Source organism: Salvia hispanica, chromosome 3, assembly GCF_029641045.1.
Source record: "Salvia hispanica isolate PSC_SH4W2 chromosome 3, Shi_PSC_v1, whole genome shotgun sequence".
Classification (NCBI taxonomy): domain Eukaryota; kingdom Viridiplantae; phylum Streptophyta; class Magnoliopsida; order Lamiales; family Lamiaceae; genus Salvia; species Salvia hispanica.
Genome location: NC_142694.1, coordinates 29,597,178 through 29,619,962, shown reverse-complemented (window position 1 = coordinate 29,619,962; position 22,785 = coordinate 29,597,178). Strand labels below are relative to the sequence as shown.

At 39.3% G+C, this 22,785-nt stretch overlaps 1 long non-coding RNA gene across 1 annotated transcript; it reads left to right on the top strand.

Annotated features, from left to right (window-relative positions):
* The first annotated feature begins 497 nt into the window (after positions 1-497).
* LOC125196344 (uncharacterized) lies at positions 498-12,405 on the top strand. The gene is made up of 2 exons (XR_016137249.1): positions 498-1,927; positions 11,222-12,405. It is a non-coding gene; the product is annotated as an uncharacterized LOC125196344 (long non-coding RNA).
* Positions 12,406-22,785: the final 10,380 nt, after the last annotated feature.

Genomic DNA, 22,785 nt, shown 5'->3' with positions numbered 1-22,785 from the left:
TTCTTAATCCTACCTCGGCTTCACTACTCTGCAGAGTTTATTTATTCTCTTTATTAACTTGGAGAAATTCTGTTTTCTCTAACTTAAATATTCGGGCACTTATTAACAAGAATAGGAAATTCTTGGAAAGTCTCTTCTTAAATCCTTTTTTTCGGATTTTTCTTAAGGCCGCCCATGGCGTCGCGGGGCGACGCCGGTCGGCTTTCGCGTCTCCCACTTTACTACTTTATTTTTCCGGACTCTAAATAAATTATTTGAGAATTTATTCCTCGGCCTTCGAGCTCCAACTCTATATTTCTCCATCTTTGGAAACTTAGTAAATCATTCGGGAATTAATTAATTGAGCTCCAACTCACTTCTTAAATTAAATCCCAACTTCTCATAATTAAATCCTTGGCCCACACAATAAATCCACTGGCCCAAATTAATAGAAATTCCTTGGCCCAATTCTTAATTAAAATCAGCCCAATGCTATGCTCCCTCTCCTATCGACACATCTCTCTCTCTCTTCTTCACAATTCCAATTTCACTTCATTTCTCAAAATCCCTAATTCAAAGAACCAGAGGCTGCGCCTCCTACTCCATTCTCCGGCGAAATCGTCGTCTCTCCGGCGATTCACCGCCTCTCTGCGTCGCCGGAACTACACCGGCTCCGCCTCCTCTCTCGAATTCGCACCTCGTCTCCTTTCCTTCGGCGAAATCGCCTCTAGCTCGACGGGATTTCAGAGTCCCGCCAGCGCCGGCTCTCGCGCATGTTCGCCACTTCGCTACGCGAGCGGCGGCCCTTCTTCACCGCCGTTCGCCGTCATTTGCCGCTGCCGCCGCCTTGCAGCGCAGCTTTCCGGCGAGAGGGGGCGTGGGGAGGCATCGCCTTCTCCTCCCTCTCTCAGCCGCGGCCTGCAGCTTCCTCGCAGGAGCTTCCGAACTCCGTCGACGCTCGCCCGTCGGCCGGCCGCCTCGCCCCTGCTGCCGCCGTGATCCACAGCTTCTCCGCGGAAGTTCTTCGGCTCCGTCGACGCTCGCCGTCGCCCGGTCACCCCCCCGCCTAAGCTAAGTCTTCTCCCCCATACCCCTTACTCTTTTTCTTTCGAGCTATGGCAGCAGCTTATTCTTTGAAAGGAAATTCTCTATTGGGGTCTTGTGTGGCTTATGGTGATATATTGCTCAAATTGAAACCTTGTTAAGCTCTTGCTTATGAGATTATGCTACTGAATTCATATGGAGGGGGGGTTATCACGCGGCTATCTCTAATTTGCATAGCTCTAAGCTCTTGAGCTTCAACTTAGTGTTACATGGTTGTTATTGTTTTATCCTAGCTGCGAGGATCCTATGGAAATTCTAAGTTCTTGTTTCTAGCTATTCGTTGTTCTACATGATGCGATGGAGATGGGTGTTGAGGTTGTTTACCTCACTTGTTGAACTTGTATCGGTGGTGGCTGTCCTTGCCGTCACCACTCGCTGCCCTCTCCCTCCTCCCTCGCTGCTCTTCGCGTTTGGTGTTGCAGAATTTGTGGTGATGGAATGTGGTGGTGGAGGAGGTGAGGAGAGGTTGCTTATATGGTGCTAAGCTATTGAAAGCTAGGCTTGAGACTTGGAGTCAAAGACTCCTATTTTGGGCTTGTTAGCTCTCTTACTTTCGAGCTTGATGATTGTGAGATTCTTGCCGTTTTGGTGATTGTGGCTGATTCTCTTGGCTGATTTCTCGGCCTCGATCGACGGGGAGATGAGAGTTTGTCTCATCCTCTATTTTTGGGCTTGTGTAGGAGCTCGCTCTCCAATGCCCCTTTGTCTCGACTCCCTTTTGATGTTAGAGGAGATGGTGATCAAGATTTTCTCACCTCATGCTATACTTTGTAGCTTACTTAGCTACATTATCACTAAATGCTCCATCTCTTTATTTAACTTGTGCTTCCCTCTCTCTTTACTTGTGAGTCATCTTCTAATACCCTCTTTGGTGTTAATATTGCAGGTACAAGGCTGTAACTTGGAGCCTTATGGGCTGAAAATCGAGAAGGAGATTGAGGGGGAAAGAAAGAAGATGCTCCTCTAGAGATCCTTTGGCTCCATCACCAAAATAGCTAGCTTCCAACTTGCTCACTAGTGTAGGATAATGGTGTAGAGAAGATGTGTGTGTGTCACCCTCACATATGTAGCATGTGCTAGATGTATCTCCAACATTCTTGTGTAATTTGTTCCTCAATTATTTATCTAATAAAAGCATAGCTTTACTTTTATCCTTGACACAAAATTTCCTTGCACTTTATTCCTTCCCCGAAACATACTTAAATTACTCCAAAGTCGAATACACCGAGGAAAAGTACGATTACACAACTTCTAAGAGGAAATTAATTAAGCTACTAAATCCGATTTATCTCGAAAGAAAGGATCGAAATTTCCGGGGCGTCACATTCCACCCTCCTTATAAGAAATTTCGTCCCGAAATTTGTGCAGCTCTACTCGAAAAGTTCGGGGTAACGTTCCTTCATCTTATCCTCCAACTCCCACGTGGCTTCTTCTTGCCCGTGGTGCTCCCACAGTACTTTCACCGAAGTGATAGACTTATTCCTCAATTGTTGCACTTTTCTATCCAAAATTTTCTTTGGCTTTTCCTCATAGCTCAGATCCGGTTTTATTATCATCTCTTCTTGGTGAATTACGTGCTTTGGATCAAAAACATACTTTCTAAGCTGAGATACATGGAACACGTTGTGAACGATTCCAAAGCTTGGCGGTAGCGCCAATCGATAAGCTACTGCTCCGACCGCTTCCAAAATCTCATACGGTCCTATATAGCGGGGTCGGAGTTTTCCCTTGACTCCAAATCTGGTGATCCCTTTCGAGGGCGATACTTTCAAGAAAACCTTATCTCCCACAGTGAACTGCGAATCCGTCCGTCGAATATCTGCATAGGACTTCTGTCTGTCCTGAGCCTCCTTGATCCTTTCTCGGATTTTTCTGACAACTTCTATCATCTCTTCGACCGCATCTGGGCCCAGAATTTTCCTCTCACCAACCTCGTCCCAATAGAGGGGTGATCTACACTTTCTTCCGTACAGAGCTTCGTACGGAGCCATATCAATCGTTGCCTGGTAGCTATTGTTATAGGCAAACTCTATTAGCGGCAGTACTTGTTCCCAATTGCTCCCTCTATCGAGCACTACTGCCCTTAGCATGTCCTCTAGTGTTTGAATTGTTCTCTCCGACTGCCCGTCGGTCTGTGGATGAAAAGCAGTGCTAAAATTCAGCTGCGTCCCTAGCTCTTTCTGTAGGCTCTTCCAAAATCTGGACGTGAATTTAGCATCTCTGTCTGACGTAATCGTCGCTGGTATGCCGTGCAGGCGAATGATCTCCTTCACATACAACTGGGCTAGCTTCTCCGACCCGTATGTGATAGGTATCGGTACAAAATGGGCGCTCTTAGTGAGACGATCCACTATCACCCAGATTGCAGTATTTCCTCTTTGAGATTTCGGCAATCCCGTAACGAAATCCATAGCTATGTGTTCCCATTTCCACTCGGGAATTTCCAACGGCTGCAACTTTCCATAAGGTCGTTGGTGTAGTGCCTTCACTTGTTGACAGGCAAGACACCTCTCAACGAAAGATGCTATATCTCTCTTCATACCGTCCCACCAGAACTTCTTCTTCAAGTCCTGATACATCTTTGTACTCCCTGGGTGGGCGGTGTACGGAGTATCGTGCGCCTCGCTCATTATCTCGTTCCTGAGCTCTTCCTGGTTCGGCACACACAATCTCCCTTCGAATGTGAGGGCGTTATCTACCTCCTCCTGGTAGTTCTTTTGTTCGCCCGTTGTCACTTTTAGGCGCAACTTCTCTAGAGTTTCGTCCCGTCTCTGGGCCTCGATGATTCTGCCTCTCAAATCGGGAATAACTACTAGAGTAGAAACTATGCCTTCTACAGTTTCGGGTGCTCGCACCATTTCTAAATTCATTCTATCGAATTCTCGCAGCAATTCCTCTTCCTGAGTGAACAGGACTGCCACTTGGTGCTGAGTCTTCCGGCTCACGCGTCTGCCACAACGTTGGCCTTGCCTGGGTGGTAATTTATGCTGCAGTCATAGTCTTTTACTAATTCGAGCCATCTCCTCTGTCGCATATTCAAGTCCTTCTGCTCGAAGAAGTATTTGAGACTCTTGTGGTCCGTGAAAATTTCACACCTAACTCCATATAGGTGGTGTCTCCAAATTTTCAAGGCGTGGACCACTGCCGCCAGTTCTAGGTCGTGTGTTGGGTAGTTGAGCTCGTGTGGCCTGAGTTGCCGTGATGCATAAGCAATCACCTTCCCGTTCTGCATCAACACACATCCAAGTCCGCTCTTGGAGGCATCCGTATACACAACGTAGTCCGTCCCTGGTTCTGGGACTGCTAGTACGGGTGCGCTGGTCAACTTCTCCTTTAACAGCTGAAAACTCGCCTCGCACTCAGGAGACCATGAGACTTTGGTTCCCTTCTTGAGTTGCTGATCATCGGCCGTGCAATCTTCGAGAATCCTTCAATGAATCTTCTATAGTAGCCGGCCAGTCCTAAGAAACTTCGGATCTCGTTGGGCGTAGTTGGTACCTTCCAATTTCGTACCGCCTCCACTTTTGCAGGGTCCACTCGGATCCCTTCCTCTGTCACAATATGTCCAAGGAAATTCACCTCATTGAGCCAAAATTCACACTTGCTGAATTTGGCGTACAACTTCTCCGCCCGAAGCGTCTCTAGAGCAGTCCTTAAATGCCCTTCATGTTCCTTTCTATTCTTAGAGTATATCAGCACATCGTCGATAAAAACTAGGATAAACTTGTCGAGGTAAGGATGAAAAACGCGGTTCATCAGGTCCATGAACACTGCCGGTGCATTCGTTAGTCCAAACGGCACCACTGTAAACTCATAGTGACCATATCTGGTTCGGAAGGCCGTCTTGGGCACATCCGCTGGTTTAATCTTCAGCTGATGGTATCCCGACTTCAGATCCATCTTAGAAAATACGCTAGCTCCTTTGAGCTGGTCAAACAAATCGTCGATTCTGGGTAAGGGATACTTGTTCTTGAGAGTCAGCTTGTTAAGCTCTCGGTAGTCCACACACATCCTCATGGTCCCGTCTTTCTTCTTGACGAACAGTACAGGTGCTCCCCATGGCGAGACGCTGGGTCTGATGAATCCCAGGTCCAGGAGTTCTTGCAGCTGTACCTTCAGTTCATCTAGTTCCTTTGGGGCCATTCGGTATGGTGCCTTTGATACTGGAGCAGATCCTGGTTCTAGATCTATAGTGAACTCCACTTGCCTGTCTGGCGGCAAACCCGGTAGTGTGTCAGGAAACACATCCGGAAATTCGCGAGCGATGTCGACTTCATCCAATTTCCTTTCGTCTTTTTCTTCTTTGTTCAAGTAGACAAGGTATGCGGGGCATCCTTTCCCCATTAGCTTGTTGGCTTGCAACATCGAGATTACAGATTTTCGCGTTCCTAAAGAAATTCCGTGAAAGCGGGTAGCTTCACCTTCGGGGTTTCCAAAAGAAATTTGCCTCTCTTTGCAATGGATCGTGGCATGGTTTTCAGCCAGCCAGTCCATTCCTAGTATTATGTCCACATCCCACATGATCATAACACTCAAGTTGTTTGCTACAATCTTAAGTTCGCCCAGAGTGATCTCTAAGTTCGAGCAAGTACGAGAAATCTCTATACATCCTCCTACTGGGGAAACTACTTCCATTCTATGTTCTGACTCCTTAGTAGCGAGTTTCAAAGTAGTCACGCAATTTGCAGAGATAAACGAATGCGAAGCACCGGTATCAAACAGAAGCATAACAGGGGTATTGAAGATCTTACCCATGCCTGTCAAGTTTCCCTGGTTCACCTCTGGCTGCTTCTGCCTCATTGCATAAGCTCGAGCCTGTGATGGGAGTTTTGGCCTCTGCTGCTGATTCTTTGGCACCTGCTGTGGATTTGCTCCAGGTTGAACATTCATTGCGCGCAGTTGAGGGCGCTGAGCTGACGGGTGAGATTTTGCTCCCGTCCCTGAAGTCTTGTTTGGGCAGTATTTGGCAAAGTGCCCAGTCTTCCCGCAGTTGAAGCAACCATCAGTCCCTAACTTGCAAATGCCGCTGTGCAGTCTGTTGCATTTGGGGCATAAGTTGGACTTTGGGGTATTCCCCTTGAATGATCCAGGGGTAGTTTGGTATCCGCCACCTTGTGGCTTGCTCGGTCCATATCCTCCCCGCTTAGGCTCAGATTGGGCCTGCGGTCCTTCCCATTTCCTCTTGTCCCTGAATGCTTGGGACTGAGCTGGGGGTGGAGCATGATTCACAGCTGACCCGGTTTTCTCTCCCGGCATAGCTGCCTCAATGTCCAATGCTCGTCCTAGAGCTTCAGTGTAGGACAGTCCTTCATGACTGGCCAGAGTCATCCTTATCTCGTACCTTAGACCGGTACAGAATTTCTCGGCCATCTTTTGGTCGGTGTCCACCTGATCTGGTGCGTACCGAGCCATCTCACAGAACATACAATCATAATCAGTCACTGACATCCGTCCTTGTTTCAGATGGTAGAATTCTACCTCCTTCTTCTTCCGGTAGCTCTTAGGGATGTACTTGCCATAGACCTCAGCTTTAAATTCCTCCCAAGTCATCTCCCTGAGCTGCTCTGGAGTCATGGTCTTCTTCCTTGCTTCCCACCAGAAGTCAGCAGGTCCAATCAGTTGAAAGGTCACGCAAGATAGACGCTCTCGGCCTGTGCAGTGCAGAAAGTTGAATATGCGCTCCAGTGCGCGTATCCAAGTTTCAGCAACAGTTGGGTCTCCTAACCCGTTGAACACTGGAGGATTCTGTCTCAGAAACATCTCTTCGACCCTACGGTCCTGTGGCTGGGGTGGTGGTGGGGGTGGTGAAGGCGGTGGAACAGGTGATGGGGGTGGTGTTACTTCATACCAATCTCCTTGTACTTCCTCCTCCAAGATAGGGAGTTCTCTTCGGCCTCGACCTCGGCCTCTCCCACGTCCTCGGCCTCGTGGCCCATCAGCTCTCCTTGGAGGCATCCTAATTGTTGGCGCAGTTACTCGTTAAGTACTATCAAAATTTTGAGGGCAAAACATAACAGCTGAATCATAGAGGCGAACACAACTTTTCCAAGATAACTGATTTTCCATAAAAACCATCAGATCAGTACATCGTCAAAGGGATAAAAGAGTCTGCCTCGAAAGGACTTTTTACAAAAGATGAATCCTAAAACGTACACCCAAGTACGTATTGTGAAGTCCCGATACTGCGGAACATCACTAAAGTACTTAGCCACTGCCCTTCTAACATCCCGGGTCTTATGTGCTAACAAAACGTGATCTACTGAAGGTCCTAAAAAGAAAAGAACAACTACATCAGAACGCCATCATACTAGGACGTTTCTAATGGTACAACCTCTCTACTGCTTCTCAGTACCAAACCCACTTCCCGGAAGCAGTGTAGTAGCCACAGTCCCAGGCCTCCTCGCTGTCGCTGTCCTGTGGGCGCTCTTCTTTTGGCCCCTGCTCCTCATCGCTATCAACAAGTATAGGATTGTTCTCATCCTCTCCGCAAGCCCAGTCCCACATGAGATGCGGGTCCTCCTTGTTCTCCTCGGTGGGGGCTGGGGGTGCGGCCTCAACTCTAGTCTCCCTAAGGTCCGGCCATATGGCGTCCACTGGCACCATACGCCTCCCCATGTCTGGGTAATCGGCCTCAGCTGCCGAGTGAGAGCGTGAGTAGTTGCTCGGGACCGCGATGGCCTGCAGACTAGAGCTCCCGACTGGAGCGACCTCGGGTAGGTCCTCCTCCTCATCCTCCCCAGAATCGGGGACAGGGGCTTTCCCCTTCCGGGCAGCCTCCTGTGCCCTATGCTCTATCTCTGGGAGGGATACAGGATCCTGTGAAGATGGTGGCTGTGCTGGTGATGCTCTGCTCAAAGTCGGAGTCCTGCTCCTTGCCGGTGGGCGGGATGGCCCTGCTTCGGACCCCCACTGACTGGGACGTCCTGGCGCCATTGGTGCCGGAGGATCCTGGACCTCGGACACTGGCAAATCGGTCATCGGTGGCGGAAGAGACCCGTGGCACACAAAACGAGTGAATACTGCTGACAGGAATCTGGGGAAATCTCCCACTAGGTCGTATGCAGGATAAGCAGGGACGACGTACTCTCTGGCCTCCATAGTGGCCCACTCTCTCCATCCATTGGGGAGCAAGCTCAGTAGACGGGCTATGCCGTCGTATCCAGTGACGCTGCCATGGAAGGCCGCATCCCACCATAGGCGCTGAAAATGCGCCAGAAACTCCCCCAGTGAGTCACCATGACACCTCCGGTACGTCTGGTAAGCTCGCACATACTCTGCGGGGCTAGCACCCCTCCTGACCCGCTTCCGTGCGGTAAAACGTCGACGAGCCATCTACACCAGGTATATCTCGAGTCAAAAGGAGGTACTCACAGGGAGAACGTAGCGTAAAAGCGATGCATGAGAGTCTAAGGCAAAGGAATCCTCAACTAGAGCCACTATACTGTGTGATCTAACGTCAACAAACTAAGTTCACACCTCAAATCTAACGTTTCTATAGGGTCTCGCGAAACGTGCTGGAATCGATACTCTCTTTCGAATCAAATCGAGTGGCATAGCCACCGTGAGGATCTATCCTGTGCTATTCCCTTATAGCATCGTTCCTCATTTTTCCTTCTCAACATTTGCCCCTCTTGTGCTCTCGTGCACTGGGCATCGGCTCTTCTCGCGCAAAAGTCGTGTCACCGCGGATCACGCTTTCGTGCCCAACTCTTTCTAGCATCGTCTCAAAATTGTTGCTTAGGAAAGCAATTTTAGGATTTATAGTTCATCCTTTGTAGTCTCATTTTGAGCTACATTCTTCAAGGAACTCTTTTTCACACTATGTTCTTTCATTCTCGACTGGGATTATCTCTTGTGTCACACTTGCCTCGGTTATCTCAAAATTCCACTTCTTTACTTCCAACTTGGTTGAACGTCATGGAGATGATCGAGTCGATTTCTTGGAATGATCTAGTGAGCAAGTCTAGATCTTGACTGAAGAAAGTTTGGATCTCAGAGCAAGAAAGAAACTGAGTGCTCTGATACCACTCTGTCACGACCGCACTTTGCTAAGGATAGCGAAAGCGGGTAAATCGCGACTAATGGGGGATTAAAGAAACGGGGAAAGAAAAAGGGGGAAAAACTTGTGAATATACTCGAAGGCCAAATCGAACACTTCATAGAATAGAAGCTAAATGTACCATTTCATGGTCTTAGAACTAGAATGAATATTACATCCATAAATCAGAGTTCGAAGGTGAGATTCTAAGATGTCTCACTTCACAAAAGAGCAGCGGAATAAGTCCATACTAGACGACTTCGTGTATGAAGACACGAATCGTGAAGAGATCCACTTAATTATTTAGTAGCATCGACTCCGATCATTTCTCCCTCCTCTTGACGTTCAACCTGCACATTTATAAATACATGCAGGGCTGAGTACAGGAGTACTCAGTGGACACATGCCGAAAACAAAACATACAATATATAGTTGTCATCCATCCACAGTATCGCACGGGGGTTTTTCTTAAAAGGCCCGAGCATACTAAATTCTCTGTGATCTTAAAAGTCCGACTGCAGTCTAAGTTCTTTTGGATCCTCGCCTTATCTGATAATCGTGTACCGTGAAGGTGGCCACCTTCAGCGGACACATAGCCGGCCAACAGCTGATGGCTCAAGGCTCTCGTGCACATTATTCCGAACAGGATTTGCGGTCCTATTGGGAACCGAATTCTTTAAACTCGGGCTGGCATCGCCAAAACCCACGGGCTACAACCCCAACAGATAGGCCTCAAAACAAACATTTTATGGCATGACAACAACTTTAAAATAATCACTGCTTCATTTTTGAGAAAAGATGATTTTTGATAACTTCAAAAGTATTTGCTTTATATCCACACTATAGTGCTGGATATTAAAAGAAAGCCCACCTGGTATGCTTATGTCTCAACTCAATTACTCGCTTTGGCTTCACTCGCCCTTGAGCAATTTATCCCTTGAAAAATAAATAGCGTAGCACGCTAATTAATACTTGAATTATTTCTCTTTAGAAAGAATGCATGCATCCTATTGGATAGCACCTACATCTCAGTCTCGGCCTATAGGATTTTTCTTAATCCTACCTCGGCTTCACTACTCTGCAGAGTTTATTTATTCTCTTTATTAACTTGGAGAAATTCTGTTTTCTCTAACTTAAATATTCGGGCACTTATTAACAAGAATAGGAAATTCTTGGAAAGTCTCTTCTTAAATCCTTTTTTTCGGATTTTTCTTAAGGCCGCCCATGGCGTCGCGGGGCGACGCCGGTCGGCTTTCGCGTCTCCCACTTTACTACTTTATTTTTCCGGACTCTAAATAAATTATTTGAGAATTTATTCCTCGGCCTTCGAGCTCCAACTCTATATTTCTCCATCTTTGGAAACTTAGTAAATCATTCGGGAATTAATTAATTGAGCTCCAACTCACTTCTTAAATTAAATCCCAACTTCTCATAATTAAATCCTTGGCCCACACAATAAATCCACTGGCCCAAATTAATAGAAATTCCTTGGCCCAATTCTTAATTAAAATCAGCCCAATGCTATGCTCCCTCTCCTATCGACACATCTCTCTCTCTCTTCTTCACAATTCCAATTTCACTTCATTTCTCAAAATCCCTAATTCAAAGAACCAGAGGCTGCGCCTCCTACTCCATTCTCCGGCGAAATCGTCGTCTCTCCGGCGATTCACCGCCTCTCTGCGTCGCCGGAACTACACCGGCTCCGCCTCCTCTCTCGAATTCGCACCTCGTCTCCTTTCCTTCGGCGAAATCGCCTCTAGCTCGACGGGATTTCAGAGTCCCGCCAGCGCCGGCTCTCGCGCATGTTCGCCACTTCGCTACGCGAGCGGCGGCCCTTCTTCACCGCCGTTCGCCGTCATTTGCCGCTGCCGCCGCCTTGCAGCGCAGCTTTCCGGCGAGAGGGGGCGTGGGGAGGCATCGCCTTCTCCTCCCTCTCTCAGCCGCGGCCTGCAGCTTCCTCGCAGGAGCTTCCGGACTCCGTCGACGCTCGCCCGTCGGCCGGCCGCCTCGCCCCTGCTGCCGCCGTGATCCACAGCTTCTCCGCGGAAGTTCTTCGGCTCCGTCGACGCTCGCCGTCGCCCGGTCACCCCCCCGCCTAAGCTAAGTCTTCTCCCCCATACCCCTTACTCTTTTTCTTTCGAGCTATGGCAGCAGCTTATTCTTGGAAAGGAAATTCTCTATTGGGGTCTTGTGTGGCTTATGGTGATATATTGCTCAAATTGAAACCTTGTTAAGCTCTTGCTTATGAGATTATGCTACTGAATTCATATGGAGGGGGGGTTATCACGCGGCTATCTCTAATTTGCATAGCTCTAAGCTCTTGAGCTTCAACTTAGTGTTACATGGTTGTTATTGTTTTATCCTTGCTGCGAGGATCCTATGGAAATTCTAAGTTCTTGTTTCTAGCTATTCGTTGTTCTACATGATGCGATGGAAATGGGTGTTGAGGTTGTTTACCTCACTTGTTGAACTTGTATCGGTGGTGGCTGTCCTTACCGTCACCACTCGCTGCCCTCTCCCTCCTCCCTCGCTGCTCTTCGCGTTTGGTGTTGCAGAATTTGTGGTGATGGAATGTGGTGGTGGAGGAGGTGAGGAGAGGTTGCTTATATGGTGCTAAGCTATTGAAAGCTAGGCTTGAGACTTGGAGTCAAAGACTCCTATTTTGGGCTTGTTAGCTCTCTTACTTTCGAGCTTGATGATTGTGAGATTCTTGCCGTTTTGGTGATTGTGGCTGATTCTCTTGGCTGATTTCTCGGCCTCGATCGACGGGGAGATGAGAGTTTGTCTCATCCTCTATTTTTGGGCTTGTGTAGGAGCTCGCTCTCCAATGCCCCTTTGTCTCGACTCCCTTTTGATGTTAGAGGAGATGGTGATCAAGATTTTCTCACCTCATGCTATACTTTGTAGCTTACTTAGCTACATTATCACTAAATGCTCCATCTCTTTATTTAGCTTGTGCTTCCCTCTCTCTTTACTTGTGAGTCATCTTCTAATACCCTCTTTGGTGTTAATATTGCAGGTACAAGGCTGTAACTTGGAGCCTTATGGGCTGAAAATCGAGAAGGAGATTGAGGGGGAAAGAAAGAAGATGCTCCTCTAGAGATCCTTTGGCTCCATCACCAAAATAGCTAGCTTCCAACTTGCTCACTAGTGTAGGATAATGGTGTAGAGAAGATGTGTGTGTGTCACCCTCACATATGTAACATGTGCTAGATGTATCTCCAACATTCTTGTGTAATTTGTTCCTCAATTATTTATCTAATAAAAGCATAGCTTTACTTTTATCCTTGACACAAAATTTCCTTGCACTTTATTCCTTCCCCGAAACATACTTAAATTACTCCAAAGTCGAATACAACGAGGAAAAGTACGATTACACAAGTTCTAAGAGGAAATTAATTAAGCTACTAAATCCGATTTATCTCGAAAGAAAGGATCGAAATTTCCGGGGCGTCACATTCTTAACTCTATTTAATATTTTAGATCTATATAGTTAATATTTTATATTTCATATAGAATATTGCATAGCAAAAAGTACATTACACGGTTTTGTTAAATTGTAAACTATGTTACTAAGTCGGTACTACAACCTAGCCCTGCGGATTACTAAACCCTTTGGGAATGGAGTTAACTTCGATCACTTAGTGAACGATATGTTACTGAGTCGGTACTACACCCTAGCCTCATGGACTACTAAATCCTTGGAGTGTTGTGCGCAAATCGCATAGAATTGTTCATCAAATGACATTCATGTGATAAGTGAATTTGCACTTCAACTCCGGCGCGAAGCGTATCTGATGATATTTGTAGTAATAAAATAAGTACATAATATCATTAATATATGTGAAATTTAGTACTACTATTTTATAGTATTGAATTGTTATATAGTCCACCCGTTAGAGGTGCCCACGGTTCGGAATCGCCGGTTCCGGTTTTGGAAATTATTGAACCAGAACCGAACCGCGAGGGTGTTTCGCGGTTCCGGTTCCGGTTCCGGTTCCAAAACCGTCGGTTTCGGTTTCAGTTCCGAACCGGCGGTTTTCCGCCAGTTTTTTGCAGTTTTCACGGTTTCGAACCGCCGATTTTTTTGGGGTTCCGACTTGATTTCACGGTTTTCCGGCGGTTTTTCGCGGTTCCGGTTTGGAACCGTCCGGAAACGGTGGTTCCGGCACGGTTTTGGTTCGAAAATTTTTGAACCTGAACCGAACCACGGTTCAAAAATTGACGGTTTCAGTTCGGATAAATTCTCACCATTTCGGTTCAGAACCGTAACCGCCGGTTACGGTTTCGGTTTTAACTCTAAATTGCCATATTTTCAATCACAGCGCGATATACTATTTTATTAATTGAATGAATATATAATAAAGTATTATTAATAACTCTAAATTTTGATATTATTATATAGTACTATTGAAATTGATTTTTATTCCACAAAAATAAATGACATTGGTTCATATGTATAGCCAATTAACATGATTATAATATTATAAGAAAGATGAATTTTAGTATTTTTATATAAAATTTGAATTGATTTTTATTATTCAAAGCAAAGTCGCATTTTTTACGTATTGCTATATACCTTTTGACTTGATTTAAATTGTTTCAAATTTGCTATAAATTCGCTACACATAGAGTTCGACTTTAACTTTATTAAGACGTAATTAGAGAAAATTGAAGTCACCAAACTTGCACCATATTTTAAAGTTTATTCATGTTAGGATAACAATGTGATTGATTTTGATAACTGAAGATTTTAACTAAGGTTATGTTGAAGAAATGATATTTCAATCCATCTTTATATTCGACAAAAATATCAAATCATTTAAATTCCTAATAATTAATTACATTAAAATAATTAATATATACTATTGTAGTGTGTATATTATACGTATACTATCGTACATTTTATATTTGTAGCTCATTTTTTTTCCCAATTGATTAGTTGGTTAATTTCCATCTTTTTAAGCACCAATGGTGTATTTTCAATTGCATATTTCAATTACCATAATTTATATTGTTTATTTGTTTATTTTATACAACTTTAGTTCATTGTGTTTTTTTTTATCAATATATAATGGTGTGGTTGCATAGTCACTGATAAATAAATAAAAAAAAGTATAGTTGATTGGTTGAATATTGAGCATATCTTAAAATATTATAATTTATTATCTTGGGTTCTCTTATACATATTGTAACATCCCCATCCATTTGACGTATGGATTTAAAATAAACAAACGTGACTTAAAATAAAATAATCACAAATCAAATATAAGAACACTCAAATACTATAATATAAAAGCCAAAACTTATCAGATAAACATTATAAAACATTTTTGGACTGCATTGGGACACTCTCATAAATCTATATGTTATTCATTTGCTTACGTATCTAAATTCCACGTTTAATCTCACATCACACACGAAACATATTCTTTAACCAACACATATATCCAGAAGCAATATAAATAAAATATACATATGCATATGTCTCTCTGTTCCTTTTTATTATTCTGTTACATATCAAGCCTGATATCTGTTCGGGATTCTTCTATGACCCGAAGGTCCCTCTGTAATTGGACTCATATGCCCCTCTATAATTGGACATATGGGTCCTTCTGTATTTGACCGGAAGGTCCCTCCATATTTGACCCGTAGGTCTCTCTGTAATATCAAATCCAGGGCAAGACCATCACAGATCCTCTTTAATCATATTATTCATGTACTTTAATCTCAAATAAAAAACATATCCATTTCCTCACATCATATTCCACCAAAGAATTCCAATATAGTTTATAAATATATCCATTGCACCAGTCCCACGTAGCCAGATCATATTCTATCATTAATAACAAACAACATATAATCATATTAGGTTCACATCATATAATATAATTAATCTCTTCACCAGAACTCAGAATAAAGAAGCATGTGAAACATGTAAAATTAAAAGTATGATTTATACACACCTAAGTACTATAGATATTCTCATTGATTCTACCTCCGGCTGTGCAATCCTTTTCTTCACCAAACTAACTCCGTTATTAATTTGTTACTCTTTTTCAAAATATTATCGGACTATTGCTTCTTTCAATTCCGTGGTTAGGATGACATGTGTATTATGGTGAAATATTATTTCGTAAGGCACATGTATGAATAGGATTTTGAAGCTGAAGTTTTGAGTATACAATTTTCTCATTCACTTTCTTAATAATAATATTCTATTAACTTTAATTACATATTTATAAACCAAAGAGTCGGTGTTAATATGACTAATTTCTCGAACTTATCATACGTGTTTGTCTATTGCATAAATTACTCACACGTATAACACTTCTAGCTATATGTCATGCGTATTCATATAATATTAATTATTAAACTATTAATATATATCCATTTGCCAACACTTTTCTATAATATTCCATACACCCACTCGTTAATTATACATATATGTATATTATTTATATAATTTCTCATGTATTTTACATCTCTTATATACACATACACACTTCGTGAATAGTTTAATAATTTTACTATCTATGTTATTTTTTTCGTATAATTATAAAAAATAATAACTATAGTTTATAATAAAATGAAGAGTGATATTAATGATCATGGTCAATCTAATAATAATTATATGTTATAATAAAATAAAGAGTGCTATTAAACTTTAGGGAAATTAGAAGTTAATATCGAATAATTTGATTTGGGCTTATAAAAGAATAAATAAATAGATGAAATATGAAATTTTAGTCTGAATAAATTAGAATATGTTACAACTATACAATGAATTTTAGGTAATTAATTGTAGGTATAGTTATTGATATTTTAAATAATCTATTGAGTAATAGTCTGATATATTGAATAATTACTAAAAATTAGTATTTTATTATGATGGATGGTAAAAAGAAAATATAATTTTTGAAAATGCGAGAAGCACATGTTCTTAACTCATCTATTTAATATTTTAAATCTATATAGTTAATATTTTATATTTCATATAGAATATTACATAGAAAAAATGATATTGCAGAATGTTGTTAAATTGTAAACTATGTTACTAAGTCGGTACTACAACCTAACCCTATGGATTACTAAACCCTTTGGAGATGGATTTAACTTCGATCACATAGCGAACGCTATTTTATTGAGTTGGTACTATACCCTAACCTCATGTACTACTAAACCCTTGGATTGTTGGATTTACACTTCAGCCCCGGCGCGATGCGCAACTGACGATATTTTTAGTAATTAAATAAGTACATAATCATGTATTATTGATACATGTGAACTTTAAATTCGAATCGTTATATGCTCCATCCATCTAATGAAATATTGTCCAAATATTCAATCCCAGGACGATGCACTATTTTATTAATTGAATAAGTATATATTTAAGTATTGTTAATAACGTTACATTTTGATATCACTATATATTATTAAGATTAATTTTTTATCCACAAAAATAAACAATTAATGATTTAAATGAATAGAGAAAAAGAGCTCGATATTTTAATTGGAATGAGAAACATGGTTAAGTGTATTAATTGAAGAAAGAAAGTTTTCAGAAAAGATAAAAGTATCATCTTATTTGGGGCAAACTAAAAAGAAAAATGTGTAATCTTAAGTATGTGATAAAATTTACTAAAACTAATACTCCTACATGGCCATAATTAAAATTTTAAAACTAATACACCTACGTGGCCATAATTAAAACTTTAAAACTAATACCTTTAATTACTAAAACTAATATTCCTACATGACTATAATTAACATTTACTAAGACTAATACCTTCAATTTACTAAAACTAATACTTCTACACGGTCACAAATTAAATTTAAAATTATCATTTATTAATTCAAGTGGGGTTTAGTTAATCATTAATTATTTTTGGCCCAAAACATGTTAGCCTAGCCCAAATTCACTTTTAGGGTTGCATTATTCACTATATAAGTCCAACAACACTATTCAATTCCTCCCAACGGCACTTTTCAATTCCTCCAAGTGGTGCCTTTATTTCTTAGTTATTTCTACCTCTTTCACGCCACAAATTTTACTCCAGATTTCTTGAATTTGTTTTGTTTACTAAGAATATGGAATGCATATGATGTGGAATGTTACTCCATGTTATAACAAATAAACGAATATGGAATGCATATTATAAAAAGTAAATTGTCCATTGTACAAAACAAAAGTTTGATTGATTGACTGATTACAATCAATCAAAGACAATTAAAAAGTCCAAAAGTTACATCTATTATATAGCTCTTTAAAAAGATTTGAATAAAACCTAAATAAAATGCAAATGTATACATTGAGCCAAATTGATTAAATTTATAATATATTAGTATGTGGAACGATTTTTAATTTACATGACCATGTCTGATATAAAGTACATAGCATTACACATAGTTTACAAATTTTTACTTGTTTTCTTAATTAATTTTTGACAAAATTTAATAAACTATTTAAACGATTGAAATCTAAAAAATAGTTTGATTAATACCATCATTATGATCTAATTAATGTATATTTTTTGGAGTATTTGATAATGCCATCAGTATTAATTACCTAATAATCTTATGTTTAATCGATTAATGTACACTAAACAATAATAAAATTATTAATGAAGGAGTGAGACGGTAGGTCAGGCCAACAACATGTATAACAGTATGGGTCTCATCCCAAGAATCCAATCTCCCTTACCTTTATCCCAAAAAAAGTCAAAAGTTACATCAATTATACAACTTCTTTAAGAAGCTTCGCATAAAACCTAAATAAAATGCAAATCTATACATTGTACCAAATTGATTAATTGGTGACAAATTATGCATTAAGAATAGAGAAAACTTTTTGGAATATGCAAATGTATACAATGTGAATTGGGAATAGGAAAATATGCATTAAGAATATTACTTGCTAATCATATAAGCATTACTACATATATTTTGGAAACACTCTTATCTCTATTTTATTCTCTCTTACTTTACTCTCTTCACTTCACATACAAAATAAAATTATATAAAATTATCAATTTTAATTATGCAATAATAAATATTTCATGTAACATTATTATTATTATTATTATTATTATAAAAATTAATAAAAATAAATATATATAATGGTGAGAAATAAAATGCAAACATGCATTGAGCCAATCCATCATTTGTCATTATAGCCTCTGCAATATGAATTGGGAATAGGAAAATGCATTGAGAATAGAGAAAACTTTTTGAAATATGCATTATTGATATACGTGTGATTTGCTATTAGGAATATGGCATTAATTGAGTAGACAACACTAAAAATGAAAACACTCTTATCTCTATTTTATTCTTTCTCTTTTATTTTACTCTCTTAACTTCACACACAAAATAAAATTACATAAAAATATCAATTTTTATTATGCAATAATAAATATTTCACGTAATATTATTATCATAAAAAATTAATCAAAATAAATATATAACGGTGAGAAATAAAATGCAAATGAATACATTGAGCCAATCCATCATTGGCCATATATATGTGAGTGAATTAGTGAATATATGGTAATGCATATTATATGTGGGTGTGTAAAATTTTCATAAAATATATTATAGTGGGGAAATCATGTATGCTTTAGCTAGAGGTGGGTCCCTTTTGTATTTCCATTTAGCAAAATAATGTTGGTGGGACACATCACATCACATCATATCATATTTCTATGGTGGTATCAATACGATAGCTATGAATTAATCTACTTGTTTCAAGTTTAAATCCTATAAAATGAGCTCATTAGGTTGGACAGAAAATGTATATATTAATAGTACATATTACTATTATACTGCATTAATTATTAATTGCTGAATTTTTTTAAAAAATTTATTTACTTTACAAAAGTATAGAATTTTAACTTATGTAACCTGTTAAATGCATTAATTATTAATGGCTGAATTTGACTTTAAAGAACTGTATCTGAAGTAACTTACTTTTAATACTGCAGTCTACTCAATTAAAAAAAATGGGAAGCAACTTGCATTCTTTGCACAATCCTCAATGTAGAAATGAAGGTTTTCAATCTTTTCAGTCTTTTCATCTTTTACAAAGTAAAATGAAACAAAATAAAATTGCATGGTGGAAATCATTTGATGAATTAGAATTTTGGGATATTTAAATCTCTAAAAAATTTCTTACCTTTTATAAGCAGTACAACTGTAAATTTTGGTGGAAATATTTTTGGAATAAGAAAGATATAAAATAAAATCTATCAAAAATAGATTAAGTAGGAAGAGAAAATAAAATATCAAAAGCATAATTAAATTGTGGAGTAATAAGAAATAATACTAAATTTCCAACCCCTCTGACCCCCTCTGATTCTTTTAATCTCACCTCCACATCCTTGTTCTACTTTCTCTCTCTCGAGATATATATATGAGCATATATATAATATTAGCATTTATATAAAGTGTCGAGTTGGTCATCAATATTCTCCACCAATGAAGTACATTGGAACTTACAATTACAAATTATGACTATATATATATATATATATTGGCTTCAACTAAAAATGGGTATCATTGCTCTTAATTAATGAAGGTTAAAATCTATTGCTTCACAATAATCATATGGATACTAAACTTAATCTCAACTCTTTGTGCCACCTATTTCTAATTGTATCTCTCATTCTCTCTCTTCGTCAATAAAAATATATAATCATTTTACATAGAGTATTGTTCAATAAAAGAAAAAAATGACATTGTAGATGTTGTTTATTTTAGATAAGTTGATTTATTGATCTGTAAAAAAATGTACTCCATTTAATACTATTTGAAATTATTTGATTAGAATATATATTTAATGGACTTATGAGAATTAATACAAATAAATAGAGAAATAAAACTCAAAACCCATTTTACAGTTGAAAACTAAGATATTTAATCCTTTATAATTATATAGTACTCCCTCCGTCCACGAATAAGAGTCCCGTTTTTCCATTTTGGTCCGTCCACGAATAAGAGTCCCGGTTCATAATTACCATAAATGGTAAAGAGACCCCACATTCCACTAACTCATTCCAGTCACATATCATTTAAAACTAATATATACAAGTGGGACCCATATTCCACTAACTTTCTTCCACTCACTTTTCTTAACATTTCTTAAAACCCGTGCCATTTAGAATTGAGACTCTTAATCATGGACGGAGGGAGTACTCTATTATATTACAAACTCATATTTTATGGAAAATGAAATGCATTCCATTCTATTTTCTGTGCAATTATTGCTCCACAATGTGTATACATTTATTGCCTATTAATCGAAACAATGGAAGAGAAAAACCTCTTCGTCATTTTTTCTCTTCCCTTCCTTGTCTTTGGACAATCATCTTACACAAAATATATATAAAAAAAGAAGAAGTGCATCTGACACTCAAACGTACAAAATGATAAAAAAAAATATTACTACTAAAAACAAAAAGAAGTGCATCTGACACTCAAATGTACAAAATGATAAAAAAATATTACTACTCCCTAGGAAATTACTCTATCTCCTCTGCTCCTTTCACCCCTCTCTATCTCTCACTCCTTTCATCTCTATATCCCTCCTTTTTCAGCTATTCAGTTTCACTTCCTCTGTATAAATGGTTGAACAGCTCCGGCAAGCCATGGCCTATGCTGATTTCGTTAGTGCCTTCATCTGTTCTTGGTTTTATGCTTTTTCTCTGTTGGATCTGTACTTCTCTTATCATTCTCTAATTTACTCTTCTTTTGATATTCAATGCTTGTTAATATCTGCAAAAACCCAGAAGATGTTGTGAGATATTAGATTTAATAGAACAAACAATGGTGAGTATTAATAGAAGTTAATGCTATTGTGATTTAAAGAGTTAACCTATGTAAAAAAGGAAAAATGTTAAATAATATTCATATACCTTAAATATCTGCAAAATATAAATGGTCAATATAAGCAACAAAATATTAAAATAAAAAAATATAAAGATGAAGAAAGATATGAAAGTAAACGTAGAGAGAGAGAGAGAGAGAGAGAGAGAAACCTGTAACTTATGTAAAAAAAGAAAAATGTTAGATAAAATTCACATACCTTAAATATCTGCAAAATATAAATGATCAAGATAAGCAATAAAATATTGAAATAAAAAAAATATAAAGATGAAGAAAGATATGAAAGTAAATTGTAGAGAGAGAGAGAAGAACCTGTAATTTATGAATGTGTGTTGTTGCAACTGATATTTATAGAACAACTTTCTAAATAATCTTGGGTTTTAAATTTCAAATTTTAAATTTTTTTTGCTCTAGAATGAACAGATTTCCCTCCTTTTTTAGCTCCAAAAAACCCCTCCATTTTGGAGGGGGGAAAACCCACATTATTTTTTGGAGGGAAAACCCACGTTTTCTTTTGGAGGCAAAACTTACTTTTTATTTGGGTGGGAAAACCTTGTTATGCTATGTGTTTTGTATGCATACAAAATGTATTTGTATATATATAGATGATGTGATGTTTAGTCAGCTTTACAATTAAAAATGATGCTATTATCTGATGGTTTTAATGCATGAAGATGGTGGGGTCATTTTAACTATTGGTCAAAGCTTGAAAGTGTGAGTTGGCGGATGGCATTTGCAAAATTCCCCCCAAATCGCAAATTTGAAAACAGGGGGGAATTCCCTTTGATTTCCCCCCAAAAAAAACCCAGCTTTTAATGATAGTATAGAAGTATAGATTTTCCGCCCAACGTTCCTCTAATTGTGGTTGTATTGAACTCTCTCCGTCCCAACTAATTTGAATCGTATTCCATTTTATGATGTTCCAATTAAGTTGAGTTGTATTCTTTTTTAACAAAAAAAATGAAATATTCAATCACTCTTACTTTATTCTATTACTTACTTTACTCTCTTTATCTTTCTTACTTTATTCTTCTCTTCTACTTTTCTACACAATTTCTTAAGCTTTATGGCCAAAAGTTTTAACTTAACTTAGTTGTGATGGAGGGAGTAGATACTATAAACTAAAAATTGTACCTAGGGGTGGCAAAATGGGTAGCTGGTAATAGGGGTGGCAAATCGTGCGTGTTGTGTCGTTATCGTGTCGACACGATAACAACAAACACGAACACGATCCGTTAAGAAAACTCCAAACACGAACACGAACACGACCCGCTACCCTCAGACACGAACACGACACAAACATTAACAACACGAACCACTTCGGGTCAACACGACACGATAACAACACATATATGACACGACACAATAACGACACTATAATAATAATATTATTGTAATATACTAATACCATTTCTAATATTAAATTTTAAATTTTAATTTTAAAATTTTAAAATAAATAAAAATAAAAATAATATTATAATATATTAATATTATTTCTTAACGTGTAACACGAACACGACACGAAATTTTCGTGTTGACACGATAAGGACACGAATCCAATAAGCCTTGACACATACACATTAATTTCGTGTGAGTTCGTGTCGTGTTATCGTGTCATGCCAAAAATTTTCAGCCCTAGCTGGTAACGGGTAATTCCCATTTCGATAGATATCCGCCGGATATTGGGCAGCCGGTATCCGGCGATAACGGGAAACGGGAAAGGATTGGGTAGTATGTTTTAGAGTTTTACGGGTATACCCGTTAGTCCCGATAATGCTCGA